The sequence below is a fragment of the Macaca thibetana genome, chromosome 12 (assembly GCF_024542745.1).
Source record: "Macaca thibetana thibetana isolate TM-01 chromosome 12, ASM2454274v1, whole genome shotgun sequence".
Lineage (NCBI taxonomy): Eukaryota > Metazoa > Chordata > Mammalia > Primates > Cercopithecidae > Macaca > Macaca thibetana.
The window spans coordinates 24,731,592-24,743,046 of record NC_065589.1 but is presented as its reverse complement, the minus strand read 5'-3'; the positions used below and the strand labels follow the sequence as shown (position 1 = coordinate 24,743,046).

General features: G+C 54.4%; 2 protein-coding genes across 11 annotated transcripts in view; one reads left to right on the top strand and one right to left on the bottom strand.

Moving 5' to 3' along the window:
* Positions 1-11,455, top strand: part of ARPC2 (actin related protein 2/3 complex subunit 2) — an 870,481-nt gene that overhangs the window by 542,695 nt on the left and 316,331 nt on the right. The window lies entirely within an intron of this gene.
* Positions 1-11,455, bottom strand: part of TNS1 (tensin 1) — a 206,767-nt gene that overhangs the window by 140,208 nt on the left and 55,104 nt on the right. The window contains exon 1 of one of the 10 annotated variants that reach the window (XM_050751252.1): positions 5,387-5,641. The exons of the other annotated variants lie outside the window; for them this stretch is intronic. The gene's annotated coding sequence lies outside the window, so the exon portion shown is untranslated. Of the gene's footprint in view, positions 1-5,386; positions 5,642-11,455 lie in introns of those variants that run through there. 10 annotated transcript variants of the gene reach the window in all.

Here is an 11,455-nt window from a genome sequence, read left to right as displayed (position 1 = left end):
GAACTAAAGTTGCAACAAGAGGAATGCCAGTTCGATTCTGGGGGAACCTAGAGGGCATAAGACACAATAATTTGAAGCAGTTATTTGGTGATCCTACTTTAAAATGTAGATGCCACCTCTATGGGTGTAGCCCATGGTCCAGGGCAGGCTTCCTGGAGGCCAGGCTAGGTCCTTGCTCAGCCTGGGAGTCTCCGATTCTGTGACTCTCATCAAGGCATGGGATGGGATCCAAGAAGGGGAGCTCGGGCTGGTTTATAATAATGCATCTTGTTTACAGTGATGGCAACTTTCTCAGAGTCCTCCATAAACACAGATCTGCATGGGCTCCCTGAACAGACAAGACCTCCGGAGGGCCCCTCAGCTTCCTGCCTGCCCTCTAATTGCAGAGAAAGAGAGACAGAATGGGGGCAGAGAAGATTCTGCCCTGGGATCTGATGCTAGGACCTCTTAAGGGAAAATGACACCAGCATCTTCTCCACTCTCTAGTCCCATAATTTTCTTCATCTTACAGATGGAACAACAAGACAAGAGAGAGAGAACTCTATCACCACCACCACCAATAATAATCATAATAACTAACCTTCATTGAGCACCTACTATGTGCCAGACACCGCCCAAAGTGCTTTAAATAAATTAAGTCATTTGATCCTCACACCCATACCTTGAAGCAGATGTTATCCCATTTGACAGTGAGGAAACTGAGGAGACCAGTTGGTTGCCCAGGTCTGGTCAAGGTCAAGGGGCAAAGGTGAGACCACACAGCTGGTAAACCAGGTCATCATGAGATGAGCCCCAACAGTCTGGCACCAGACTCACATTCTCAGCCTCCAAACAGACCTCAGTCCAAGTCTAACAAATCCTCACCAGGCCCCATCAAAACCCTCACCCCTCTGTCCTCCATTAGTCAGTCATCTGTGTGTTGAGCAGCACTCTGCCAAGCACAGCAAGGATCCCCAGAGAGGCCAGAGGTGCAGGCCTGCCCTCAAGGAACTTGTAATCCATCCAGAAGACAGGTGAGCAAACGGGAAACTTGCAAGGATCACAGAACACTGTTGGGTCTCTCTGAGGGAGAAGATGAAAGTCGAGGAAGGTCCCTGGGGGAAATGGACCCATGTCTGGGGCCCCATAGTGGCCAAAGGGCCAGAATTCCCCCCAGCCACTCCTGTGACCCCTCACCCCCATCAGCTCTCCAGGCCCCCACCCTGCTGGTCCAGTCCCTCCTGTCTCCCACACCCAGGGCTGAACTACAGGCTTTCAGGGCTGAACTACAGGCTTCCAGCCCTAAAAAGGCAGGGACTGCACAGCCCAGACTAGCCCTGGAGGAGGTAGCGCCAAGGACTGGCTCGGGCCCACCCACCACCCCTCCCACATGGGCTCCAGCTCCACAGAGACAAGCCTCTCCCCTTGAGGGAAGGCGAGGTGGGGCAAGTAGGAAGATGGCCAAGTCCACCAACCTGGGTAGAAGGCTGCACTGGAGCTCTCTAGTGTCCAGCAACATCACGGATGGGAAAGCGCTCCAGACCATCGGAGGGAAGGAAAGAGGGAAGGGCCGGTGTGACCTTGCATAATGGAAGTAGCACCAGGGGATGTGGGCACAGCCTGCCAAGCTGGCCACCCTGCCATCCCCACCCCCTTGTCCCAGCTCACTTATGCCCACACTTCTGCATGCCTAATAGCCCTAGAAAGCTAAGAGCCATCTGGCCAGGGAGCTACTGAGCCAGGGGTCATTGGTGGATAGTAATGGGGACAAAGTCTAGGCCAGTCCTCCCAAATCCCAGTCTCCAGAAACCACCCTCTCCCTCCACCCACTTCTGATTTGCTTATTTGGAGGCTGGTAACTGGGAGGGCTTTCCTGCCTATCTCCTCTGCCCCCCACCTCCAAACATATCCCTCAACTGGGTCTCAGTTTCCTGGGGTCAAAGCAGCTTTTGGCTTCAGAACTAAGCCAAGAAACCAGAAGCACTGGCAGCCGAGAGCCTTTGCCTGTCACCCTCGCTCCCGCCCTGGTGTCCCAGGCTCATGGCACACTCAGGTCTCCCGATCCTTCCCTGCATGCCCCTCCCACCATCACTGAGTCTCTTTCAAACCCCAGGAAAGAGTGTCATCATTTAGCAGCCTCATGTAGTCCCTGACTGGAGAAGAGGGACTGAAGTTAGACATCAGAAAGGACCTCCCTCTCAGATGAAACCAAGACTGTGAGGGGGCTCCCCTGGTCGGAGGCGGTGGTTGAGCTGGGTGATCTCAGTCTCCAACTGTGTCACCCTCTCGTCAGGAGAAAAGGGGGCACAGGCATCCACAGAGGGGCTGTGGAGGAGGCTGGCTGTAGGAAGGATGGAGTCCAGGGTGGGTTTCAAGCCCACCCGGAACCACTCATGGGCACTTACATCATGGGAAGCCCAAATCTGTTTGGTCTGGGGAAAGCTTTGGCCCCAGCCCCCTCTGGTTCTCCTCTCACTGCCCACCTCAGGAAAAGCATGTTTGGAAAGGCCTGTGAGAGGTACTGCTCCTCCCCCACTCGTCCTCCTGAGAGGCCCTCGAGAGCAACTGCCTTGCCTTGCACCCCTCACCCCATGCCAGTTACGCAAGCCCATTTGACGCTGCCCGGACAACCCTGCATTATTTACAAACGTGGAAACTGAGGCTCAAATGAGACCCACGCCTGAGTTTTTCTGCATCTCAGGTCTCGACACTGCCCTCGGTCTGCCATCTCCAGGCTGGCTGAGGAGGCCTGTTTTGGGGAGGCCAAACTGGGCAGGGGTTCAAGGTGCCCAACATCCCAGCACCCAACCCCGGTCCTTGCACACTGGCCCCAGAGCCCCTCAGCAGGGAACATGGGCTCTAACTGCAGGGGTTGGGGGTGAAGCCTGTGGTGCTTGCTGTCCCCTCGACTCCACACTGTCACACAGCCCACCACAGGCAAGGGGCAGAGTGGGCCAGGAGGAATAGGAAGAACCTCAGAACCTTTGCAGGAAGCAGCTGGGGGCGGACCTGGTAGGCAGTTGAGCCACGGGTGTGAGGGAGAGGCACAGTGCCAGGGCAGAGCGTCAGGCTCTTGGTTCCTTACACATTGGCAGGAAGGAGGGGGCCCCTGCGAGTGGTCTGTGCCCACGCCCTAGGCCAGAGGACACAGCTTCCTGATCCCCCATTCTGGTGTCAGAATTCTCTGACTCCAAGTATCCCAGGCCCTCAGCATCCCAAGAGACTATCCAGGTCATCGCCTCTAACCACATCCCAGCTCAGGAATCCTTCCAAGCCGTTGTCCAGCCTCTGTCTAAACTCCCCCCAGGACAAGATGCGCTCCACCTTACAAGGCAGCCCATCCTCCTGCTGACCCACCAGGGTCCTTAGGAAGCTCTTCATTCACATGAGCCGAGATTCCACCTCTGAGGCTCCTCTTCCTCAGACCAAACAAAAGTCCTTTCTGGCCCCCCTTGACTCCTGCTCCTATCTGGGTAGAAACAGGAGTCTGAGTGTCCCCAGACTCCAAGGCTTCAGCCACAGTCCATCAGAGGCCAGAAGTTGGTCCACAAAACAATAACATCTTCTCTGAACCCATAAGCACCCCACCCCAGCCCCGCTTCACCTGGCCACCAGGTTCTCTGTGCTTATACTTCCTGGACACCGCCACCTCCCTGGGAAATTCTTCACTGGGGCTTTGCGGGAAGTGAAGTGTGAAGAAGCATGGGATGAAGGATGGGGAAGCAGAGCCAGAAGGGCTCAAGACCAGGCGCCTAGAAGAAGAGGGTCCCAGGTTGCCTCCTCCACCGCCAAGAACCCTCAGCTCCTGGTTACAGTGCTGGCTCCCAGCCCTGCTGGTCAGCCGGACTGGCTGAGACCCTCCCCAGCCTGGTCCAGCCCACTCCTCTCCAACTCCCTGCCCTCCATGAGTAGCAAAGTCCAAGACAACCCCAGGCTGGGTCTCCAGCGCTGATCCCATGTGGGGTTCTCCCACCCACCTCTCCACCTCAATCCACATCCTCCCTCACTCTCACCCACAACCCTGGGCCAGAGGTGTCAGGTGCCCCAGTTGTAGAAAGTGCTGAGGTCCAGGGAGAGCTGGAGTGGGAGAGACAGAGTGGCCATCAGCTGGCAGGGGCAGGTGCAACTTGAAGTCACATCTGAGCCACCATGGTCTCCACCCACCCCAGGCAGCTTCAAGAGGGGAAGAGAGGGTGCTCCCCCTACACCTTCCCCACTGCTGCCACATTGAAGAGGTGGCTAGTACTTCCAGAAGAGAAACCCCTGTCTCCAAAGATCCTGGCACCCCAGTTTCCAGGTCCTCCACCTATTCTCACCCCACAACCGCCTGCCTGCCTGCCCTCCTCCTCCAGCTCCTCCCCACGCAGCACCTATCCTGTCCCCTAACCCCATCCCCTCCCCTGCAGGGATCCTAGCCTGGGAGCACAGCAGGCTTCTCCGGGTTCCCCCCGCCCATCACCCCCACCCAGTTTCCTCTTCTAGAACAGTGGCCAGCCTAAAACATCTGGGCAGGCAGTCCTGGCCCAAGTCCTGGATTGGGGGTTGGGGGACAGATACTGAGGTCAGCTCTGTATGGATTCTCCAGCCTGGGAACGGGTGGCAAGCAGGGCATCAGAGTCAGAGAAGAGGAGGGGTGGAGGGAGAAGGAGGAGAAGGGGAAAGCAGCTGCCCCTGTCTGTTCATTAACCACCTGGATTAGCCATTTCTACCCAGAGGGATGAGGAAGGAGTAAGGGCTAGTGGTTGGAGAGGACAGAGGGGGCACTCCTGCCAGACTGTGCCCATGGGCAAGGGAGCAGGGCCCATACTGAGGAGTGGAGATGGGAAAAGTGCTTTGAACCCTAACCTTACCAGGCCTTCCAGGCCCTCCCTGCAATCAAGGTCAGAGCTCAGGGAGCTAAGTGAGCCTCTAGGAGAAGAAAAGTGCCCTCATAGCAGCTCAAGTGGGTGACAAGGAAAGAGATGAAGAAGAAAAAATACTCATGCCCCCGCAATGGGCAGGCAAGTAGCAGAAGAGACCCCCAAGCTTCTCCCTCCCTTGGTCCCTGTGTCCCTCCCTACTTCCCCAGCTGGCCTCTGACACCAGCAACTTCCCCAGCAAACAAAACTCCTTCTGACTGGTCGCTCTCTCAGAGCAGGGACAAGCCGCACCCCAGACATCCCTGCCAGAACCACAGAAACATCTGAAGACAGGGGACTGACAAGGTTGGCCTCTGAACAGCTTGCCTAACCCAGAGACATGGGACCAGGCAGGCTGACCTCACCTTCTCCTAATCTGATCTGTGGTCTTGACAGCATCAGTGTCAACAGCCCAGCAGCCCTGGCCCGCTTCATTTCCCTCTACACACAAATCCACACGCACACTCACATACATGTACACCATCACACGCGCATACTCACTCACTCACCTTTCCTGCAGGAGCCACTAAGTGAGGTGGGTGTCTGAGCCAAGGGACTCCCAGGACAGGGGCGGTGGCCAGTGGCAGAGGCAGCGGCTGTGGCTGGCAAGAAGCTGGTTTCCCAGAAGAAGGCAGCGAGTGAGCCTGTGTCCAGGCAGGGAGCGGGGTGCAAGGAGCAGAGCTGGTCCCAGGGCCACTGCTGGGAGCAACTGAGCAGAGGGCTCTGCTAGTCGGGTTCCCTCCCAGGCCAGCCCAGGGGGCGGGCCAACAGTGCACCGCCTCCTTCCCGGAGTCAGCCAGCAGTGGGCCCCCTCCACCAGCCATGGCCTCCTTTAACCCCTGCAGTGCTCTGCTGGCTGCACTCTAGCTGGCTCTGGCCAGGCCCTGGCAGGGCACAGACACCTGGGGCAGGAGATCACCAGGGAATGTGGCTGCCCCTCCTTCAGCCACTGGCCCAGCAGCCTCCCTGGGGACAGGAGGGGCAGGGCCAAGAAGGCTTGGGGGACAGGGGTGGGGAAATGGGTAGGGAGGGGTCAAGACTCCGTAGAAAAGACACAGGTGCAGAGAAATGGCCAAAGGGCTGCTGGGTGGAGAAGAATGTTTGCTGAGATAGTGAAGATGATAATAATCATAATATAGCAACTCTTAGCTTTTCTACAGCACCCTGCTCTATGCTGTTTCCAACTCATTTTGTGACTGGAGGCCAGGAATCTCACTTCTGAACCTGCTTTTTTTTTTTTTAGCTGTCAAATGTGAGATAGTAATCTCTGCTGTTTTCTCTGGGCTGAGTTAGGACATTTGTGACTGTACATTCAAAAGTCATTTAAGCTGAGCTCCAGTGAAGGAAATACATGCTTCAACTCTCTTTGAAATGGACCAAAAAATAAGACGGATTGACGGAAATGTGATAAAGCAAATATATTAAAGTGTTCATTGTAGAATCTAGGGAGTTTACCATATAATCATTTCAACTTTTGTACATGCATGAAGTTTTCCATAATAAAAATAATGGGGAAAGTGATGTGAAAAGTTTAGAGCACAAAGTGAAGAAGCAGATAGGATTATTTAGAAAGGAAGAGGAAAGTTATTTGCTCCACACCTATCAGACGCTGGGCTGTAACGGCCATTAACTCTCACTTAGTCTTCTAATCACCCAGTTACTACAGCTGAAGATCGTGACCTCGGAGCCCAGAGGTGACTTGTGGAAGTCCAAGCCACACGGTGTGGAGGACCTCACACCTGAACCTGGCTGGCTCCAGAGCCGAGCTCGACACCACTCAGACATCCAGAGGTTGAAAGGCCCTTCCTTCTCTTCCCCATCTGGGCCAGTGGCCTGTATCTCTGAGCCTCAGTTTCCCCTGTGACACAAAGGTCTTTAAGAACTTTTCCAGTCCTAACACACACTAATTTTATTAATTCAGCCAAACCCTTCCCCAAGCTTCAGTTTTCCCCAGAAGTACAACGACAGGGGAGTCCCTGAGAGGGGATAAGATTTTGGAGCATGTGGGGCCAGAGCCACAGGGAGATGGCCAGCGCTTTGGAGGGCTGGCTCGCCCCCAGTCAGGGACAATGAAACCCTTGAGGATGGGGGGAGAAGAACACCTTCTCGGGACCTTATACAGGGAGGGCAGAGATAGAGGCATGGCTCCCTCGTGGTCTGCCTCCAGAGCGAGATCTCATCCTCTCCTAGCTGGAAAGAGGGTCTGGGTTCTGAGTCCCAAATTCCAGCATCCAGAACCCACCAGCCTCAACAGCAACCTCAATCTGGGAGAGTGTGGATGCTGTCCACAAATGGCAAGGATGGTGAAAGCAGAGGGACTACGGGGACACTTGGCCTAGTCCTCCCTAGCCGTCGGCCCAGCCTCAAACCAAGTCTCCCAGTCACCGGCCCCAACTCTGGGGCAAAGGTGACCCCAATAACATTATCCTCCTTAACCCCTACCCGCCACCCCCACTGCAGACTAAGGGCCCCTCTGGGGCTTGGGTCAGCTCCGCTTAGGTGAGGGAAGTTAGAGGATCCTGGGCCAGTTTCAGCTCTCTAGAGGTGGATGTGGGGAGTGTGCTATAAAATTAGAACTCCTCCCACTAGCAGGTACCCAGAACAGCAGAATGTTCCATCTTCCCCTTCTCTTCCTTCCAACCCACATCCATATTATCCCAACTGACATCAAAGGGTCCCAGCTCCCCACTGTCTGCCACTTCCAGTCCAAGCTCTGCAGTGGAACATCCCGGCCTTTCCAACCTTCTCTCCCTCCATCCCCCAACCTCGATGGTCAGGCCTTTCTCATACACCATTCTCTCTCCTCCCTGTCAGCATTCAGGGCTCAATTCAGAAGCCATCCTCCCTGGATCCTTCTCCAGACTCACCACTTGGAGGGCACTGTCCCCTCCTCTGAACACCTGGGACTTCTGTGGCTCACTAACGCCCTGACATGCAGTGGGTCAGATGCACTTCTATGGCTCCCATTTTTGGAACGATGAGGGATTCGTTCATTCTTTCCCTACCCCTTTCCTCATTTGTCCAGTGCCCAGCACAAGGTTGACACACAGTAGATTCTCAGTAAGTGTGGAATGAATAAATGAATGATGAAGAGATGGATGGATGGATATTCAGTTCATGATTGAATCAAAGGGCATTTTAAAATGCTTAATACAGCACTAAGCTACACCAAAGATAATCTTATGAAGACTTTTATATTTGAAGCTATATAATCGCAGGCAGAAACACGGGCTTTGCTAGGACCCAGGACATCCCAGACACATCCCACAAAGGTCTGTGGCAGATTGGGCAGGCGGGGGGCTGGGGGTGCTGGAAGACCCTTCCTCCAGCCACTCTCAGGAGACTTTGGAGGTTACACTGTCCATCCCCTACCCCACTCTTACCCTTCTTTCCAGCCTGCCTGCTCCTGCACCTGGGTATAGAACTATAAACCCAGCAAGTCCCTTGAAACCTTAAGAAAGGAAGTCGACAAGCTAGAGGATTTCACAGAAAAAGAGCAGCCTTCCTCCTTAATTCTAAGAGCTGCCCATAGCCCATCATCTATTCTCAGCTCTCCCCAGTGTCAGTTCCACCATCTCAGTCTCTCTCTCTCTCTCACTCTCTCTCACACACACACATATACACACAGACACACATACTCTCTCTCTCTCTCTCTCTCACACACACACACACACACACACACACACACACACACACACACACACACAGTGAGAACTGCTTTCTGAACAAGCCTGCTCAGCCCCCTGGCTCCCTCCTCCCAATTCTTCCTTCCAAGCCCCTGAGGACCAGGGTTCCCAGTGTCTCCACCTCCCATCCCCAGCCTCCTCCCCACCTCCTTAAGCCAACCCATACCCCTCTCCTTGTCCCTACATCCCCCCTCCCACCCGAATGCAGGATTGCACATCTGGTTCCAGTTGTGGTTGGTCCCTTCAAGGGTAGGCCTGGGGGTTTCTCATAAACCTGAATAATACCAGCCTTGGAGCCCGATGGAACTGGGGTAAGGGAGGGCAGGAGGCTGAAGGGGTGGGGGAGGGAGAAAAGACAACAGCAAGAGGTGAGGAGACGCAGAACCGAGAAAGGAGATGGCAGTGCCTGGCATCGAGCAGGCGCCCAGTGGATGCCTGTGAGCTGCAGACAGAGGCTGCAGAAACAGATGGCAGGAGAGCCAGGAGCAGAGAGAATGGGACAAAGAGGGTATCAGAAACGGAGACCCAGAAGGAGGAAAGAGATGGAGCTGGGGGTGGCAGGACAGAGCCTGGAGCAACAGAGAGGCCATTGAGGAGAGCAGGGAGCAATGAATTGTGTGTGTTGGGGCCAGGTGCTGAGTTAGGCACTTCCACTGGAAGAGAAGGGACGCGACAGAAAGGGGACAAAGGACACAGAGAAGCAGAGAAGAAAGGAGAGGAGAAAGTCAAGAGAAAGATGGGGCAAGGTCCAAGCTTCGTGAATCCAGTTTTCCCTGGCCTCTCAGCCCCAGCCCCACCCAGGGCCCCTCAGTGGCGGGGACAGGCAGGGGAGTTCAACCCAGAGATGCCTTCATTTGTTCCTTCATTTCACTTTAATCAACATTTAAGCTCCTGCCCTGCACCAAGCTTTTCCCATGTGTACTCCACACAGATGCCCGTGAAAATGTGGGAGTGGCTATGATTCTCACCCCAGTCTTAGAGATGGGCTCAGAGCAGTGAGGTTAAGCAAAAGCACAAAGTGGCTGATGAAAGAGACAGAATTTGAATCCAGCTCTTCCAACTCAAGACCATGTCACCATATGACACAACTAGGAATTCCAGGTCCCAGCACCACCTCCGGAGGGCACCACATCACCTGACTCCCACGCTCAAGGGGCCAGACACTCAGGTTCTTACAGCACTAAGGAGAAGTTCCTCTGAGCTGGGCTAAAAGCTGACAAGATTCCCAGCAGGGAGGGGTTGGTTCCCCAAATCGTCCTGTGATGGGTAGAAAGTGTTAGTCTCTAGGGCAATTACTGGAGCCGCCTCCTCTAGCACCCTGGGCCCTCACTCTCTTCTTCCCCCTCCATCACAAAGAAGGCAGGGCCACATGCCCAGGTCCCAAGGGGAGAGACCACTGGGGCACAGCTCTGCTTTCTTCCCAAGATGCCCTGGAGCAGAGGCTATTCTGGGCCTCTGAATCCTGCTAGGCCCAACACACCCCATAGAGAGCCAGGCCCTGGGGGCCACTCTAGGCATTCAATGTCTGTGCATTTGAACTGCACCTTCCCTCTTCTGACCATGCTGTCCCCGCTACAGCTAGGGATGAGTTTGGACTGTCTCCCAGGGTGCTTCCATCTCAGGATCACCCCCTATTGGGCCCCCCTCACTAGGACTCACTCCAAAGATGACCCGAGAAGCCACATTCACGCTGCTGCCCTGAAGCCTCCCATCCTTGCCTTTCCTTCCTAATGTCAGGTCTTCTTCTATGTATCATCCTCAAAACTCAGGCCAGAAGGAGACAGGAGTAGGGGCACTCCCTGCTCACCACTGTGTCCTCTATGACATCTCATTGGCATGTATTTGCATTTGCATCCTCTCTCAAAGTGCAGAAATGTGCACAGCACCAGGCCCTTTGCTGCACACCCCCACCTCAGGAAGGAGAAGTGCTGGGCTTTCCACATTCCAGCTTCCTACTCAGAATTGTACCATAGTCTCGGGGCAGAGGTTGGAAAGGGAAGGAGAGTCAGGGGAAAACAGCCTACCAACAGCTTATCCCCAAGGCACACACTGGCAGCCCCTCCCTCCTCTCACCCTGCCTGTTTCTAGCCAGAAGAGCACTTGGGTCCAGCACCAAGAGCCTCAGACTGGGAGTCAAGGCCTCAGGTTCCAGCCCAACTCAGCCTCCAACACCCTTGATGATCAGAGGAAAGTCTCAGTCCCTCTTGGCTTCAATCTCCACATCTGATGGCCTTAAGGTCTCTTGGAGATGCCCAGTAACATGTTTCTAGGCAGGTGTTGGTCCTTGGCAGAAAGTACTGCGCACAAATCCCCTGTCTCCCCTGAGAAGCACAATTTTAAAGCAGTAAGGACCCTGGGGCTCTAGCTGCCTCCAGGGCAGGGTTTCCCTTGGGTCTATCCCTGCAAAGACCACTGGTATCAGCCTGGATGCCTTCAGGGAGCCCTTCTTCCCATAGCACCACACCTACCATCCCAAACCCATTATTTTGAGGCTTCTAGACTGGATAACTGGGGAATCCCCAGACCTAGACTATCTGTATCTCAGGAAGGTGTTGGCAGGATCCCTGATGAAATTCCTGGAGACAAGAGAGAAAGCTGAGTAGATTCCTAGCCAGCAAGCAAACGGTGTTGATGAATAGATCAATGTCAACTTCCTGACTTGCCAAAGGGCTATGTCCTCTGCCCTGGCTTGTTCAACATACTTATCAGTAACTTTGGTTACAACTTAGAAGGGAGGCTTACCAAGCACACCAAGGAACAACAACAACAAAAAAAAGCAGAAGGAAAAGCTAAGATGCTGAAGTGAACTGAAATGCAAAGCTGACTTTATAAAGGAGCCAGAATTAGCAAGGGAACATTTTATTTTTCTTGGGGTAATGTCCAAAACAAGGG